The following is a 4,134-nucleotide window of genomic DNA, read 5'->3' as shown; positions in this document are numbered from 1 at the left end:
AAGTTTTAAGGCTTCTAAAAATTAGATATCCAAAAATTCTTAAAGTTTCTCGGATATTTATTTCAAAGAAGTCTCAAAACTTTTCGAATATTCATTTCTAAAAATCTTGATTTCAAAAAATGAAGAAAAAAAAATAGAGAAATGATATGAATAGAAAATAAAAAATGAAGAAAGGGGATTATTTGTAAAAATAGAAAATTAAGTTTTAAATTTAGGATGTATATACTGATATGAGATGTAAATAGAATTTCCTGTCTAATAGAGTAGTCCACCAAGCATTCCATTTCTTTTTTTTTTTTTTTTCACTTTTTTACACCCCAACCTTGTCGTCTTCTTCTTTATTTTTCAACTTTTTTCTTCCACCTTTCCTAAAACTATCTATAAGTCTCTCCCTAATGCAATTTCGCTGTGTTGCCGTCAATTAATGACTTCTCTTCTTTCTGATTTTGTTTCATTTTCTTAAAATAGAATTTCGAATTCCTCAAAAATAAAAAATTCAATTAAGTTGGGCGCATCCAAAGCGCGGTCCATCGCAAGCCCAAGTATCAAAGTTTGGTTTTGCTTCCAATTAGACAAAAATGAGAAAAGGAATGCAACAAAACAAAATAACGAAAGAGGAGGAAAAGAGTTCCCATTCAAGAATATTATCTTCCATAGTTTTGACCCATGTTTGCTGTGGATTACTCTTGACTGTTAGATTTTGTGTTGGATTTTGGTTGCCTACAACGTCTACTCCATCAATCTCATCTCTGATCCCATTGACACCCTCCGTTTGATCTGGGTACGTTTTTTCTTCACTCCCTTTACTTTTTACATTTTGGTTAATTCCCCCAACTTTTAAAAACCAACGAATTTGGCCATCCATCCATAGCGAACAGCGAATGATGAAGGAAGCGCTTTGGCCTGACCTCCCTTGTACCTTTCTCTTTCTTTGCTTCTTTGTTTTTCCATCTTCCCTCCATATACTTGTCAAAGCTTCTGTCTTCATTTTTTAACTTTACCCCATCATTAATAAAATAATAAATAAAACTTATTAGACTGCCAATGAAAAATGGCAAATGACATAAAATCGAGAGACTATATGAGCAGTATCATAAACACGACAATTTGAATATTACTTTTTTATATAGATATAAATTTTTTGAAGGAGCCACTTATAGATTAAAAAAATTTAACATACATATATAAATAACGGTTTTCAAAAACTTTGGATCTCTATTTGTTATTCATGAAATAATGATATCTATTTAAATAAAAAACTTTTTTTATTTAACAGACATATATAAATAACGGTTTTCAAAAATTTTGGATCTTTATTTGTTATTCATGAAATAATGATATTTATTTAAATAAAAAAATTTTAAGAAAAATTCGAGATAGATAAATTATTTAATTTTTTAAATTATGATAAGATGTATCGTATTTATTAGTTTAAGATAGATTATTATAAGTCATGTATTTGATATAACTTTAACAAGCGACTACCGAAATTCAAATTCAAAATCTCTTTTTAATAAAGACGAATCTTAACCAATTAAATTAATCATTTGATGGTAATCAAAAAACTTTATACAAAATAAAAGACATCTTTCAAAAATACCGAAATCATAATATACTATTCATAGCTAATATACTATTCATAGCTCCTTTTACCCTCTTCAACTACATTTTTATGAGAACTAAAATAAACTTTCTTTGAAAGAATAAATTAGCTTTATAAGTAAATTTTTATACTATATTTGCCTCCATTTAATGAAAATTCTAGATCCATATCTGGTGCAAGAAGATGGGATCCGACTCCCTTAAATTATTTTTCAACATAATTTTAATCACTATTTACAAGTGCAATTTTTACAATTTATAAGTCCTACACATATAGAGAATGAGAAAGAAGTTTAGTGATTCTTCTCACATAATTAATTAAAAAGAGAAATTATGGAAATAAGATACTATTACTGGCCAATTTGTATAAGACAACCATCTTAATCACGTATTAAGTTCAAATTTCACGAAAGTAGAATATCCATGTCAAACAAATTAAAGAAAAGAAATCTGTCAATATAAAAAAACCAATATCAAATGGTTGGCCCCCTAATAATACCCCCTGGATTCAGCTAAACACGAATGGTGCCTCTTTGGGCAATCCCGGTTGCGCTGGCATCTTTCGTGGATATAATGGTGATTTTCATTTCCGCCTTTTCTTTTAATTTTGTTAAATCCACTAACAATATGGCAGAATTTCAAGCTGTTAAAGGACGTGTTTATTGCTACAAGTCTGAACATTGAGTTTCTTGAAATTGAAACATACTCTCGACTTGTTTTTTCTTCATTTCGCAGGCAGAATGTGCATCATCCTCAACTGGAAGTCTGCAACCAATTCTCCTTGGTTGCATTCATGGATTAATTAATGATCCGAGCTGACAGGTCCAAGATTGTCTCTTATATGGGACTAGGCTTGAGAGGAGCCCAAAATTTTCGTCTTTTGTCTGCGTGAGGCTTGAATGGAGGCATTATTAAGAGTTTTAGACCCAGGTGGAAAGCAATGAATATAGAAAATTTGTTAATTTAATTGTTAAAATTTATAAACACTTTTTAATTTTTTAACTTAACCTTTAGATTTATAAGTTTTCCATCTTTTACTTTTTTTATCCTCTTTACCAATGTCAAGGCTAGGTCCAAGAAAAATGTGAAGTGTTGGATCAAAGCATGTGGTCGATTGCTAATTTTAGAAGTAGGATAAATTATAGATAAAGTGCATTAAAATGAAAATTTTGTTGCCTATCTCTAGTCGACTAGCATTGGATTAGGCCATCGGCAAAGGCAAACCCAGCCTGTAAAATCCCCCAATATGGAAAATCTCTCTACTTTTTCCTTTTAGCGTTGTTTACAAGTTAACAAGTAGACATTCCTATCTCATTTCGATATTGTCAAAAAGTTTGGTAACATTCAAACAGTTATCAAATGCACCAAGGCAACATTCTAAACCTAAAACTACTTTTTCTTACTATTAACTATAGATTAATGTTCATACTGCCGACAAGTAAATAATTCTTAATTATGGAATTAGGGTTATTTGGCACCTTGTACCGTGTTTATAAGCAAGCAATTTCATAATTGTAACGATAAAATATATGAACTTAAAATTTAAACATTTATTTGAAATTGTACATGCATCTCTTTGGGGGAAAAAAGCTAAAGGGGAAGATTTAGAAAATAATAGCTAAATAAAATTTAAGAAGGGATATATTTGTATAGAAATTAGAGTGATAGATAAAATTATATAAGTTATATATTGATAACAATAAATAATTATTTTTAGGTAATAAAATTACAACTTATCTAAAAAAAAACAATAGCTAAATTTACAAACTTGTTCAACCTTAATCATTAATTATTTGATCTTTAAGATAATCAAGAAACTTTAATATTTGAAGATAATTAAATGCTTTAAAATAAAATGATAATCATTAAACTAATTGTCATTAGTTGTTTTTAAATTAACTTTGCTCTATAACAGATGGAAAAGGGGTGTCCTATTGACGTGTATTTGCCGCTCTATCCAAAATCTCTTGTTTAGTCAGTGTAGCATCTAAGTCTAATCATGCCCGAAACCAAAAGTCAAAGGGCGAAAAAAGTTTATGGTTTATCCGTTCACCATCAATCAAAATCATGGCCAATTGAGAGGAAAAACTCACTCTAAGTCCGTCTAGTACTTGTTTTCATTTTGTAGCTTCATTTTACAATTGCAAAAACTTTTGGCCAAGGGTCAATGCCAGCCCCTCAGCAGCATCTGGCTGCTCGATTTCTGCGACTGCACCAAGCAAACGGTTGTCCATTACATTGCAAGCAAGCACTGCTGCCACAACACTTAAAAAAATAGGTTAAGGTTGATAAATTATATTTAAAAGGATGATGAGACTAAAAATAGTGATAAATATAAAATTAATTATTATAGTAATAATATTAAATATTATAAAAATAATAATAATAATAAAATATATGTTTGAATATAAAAGTAAAAATATCAATAAAATAAATTATAATGAGAAAAAATACATTAAATTAAAAATTACATATAATAGAATTTTAAATTATTTAAAATTTATGAATTAATAAATAAGTATAAATTATTAA

General features: G+C 28.8%; 1 long non-coding RNA gene across 1 annotated transcript; it reads left to right on the top strand.

Annotated features, from left to right (window-relative positions):
- The first annotated feature begins 231 nt into the window (after positions 1–231).
- On the top strand, positions 232–2,901 carry LOC149516773 (uncharacterized). The gene is made up of 2 exons (XR_016345386.1): positions 232–781; positions 2,338–2,901. It is a non-coding gene; the product is annotated as an uncharacterized LOC149516773 (long non-coding RNA).
- The last annotated feature ends 1,233 nt before the right edge of the window (positions 2,902–4,134 follow it).

This window comes from Durio zibethinus, chromosome 9 (genome assembly GCF_047325235.1).
Source record: "Durio zibethinus cultivar Kanyao isolate XHJ-2024 chromosome 9, ASM4732523v1, whole genome shotgun sequence".
Lineage (NCBI taxonomy): Eukaryota > Viridiplantae > Streptophyta > Magnoliopsida > Malvales > Malvaceae > Durio > Durio zibethinus.
The sequence above is the reverse complement of the archived record's forward strand: the minus strand, read 5'-3'. Positions and strand labels throughout refer to the sequence as shown.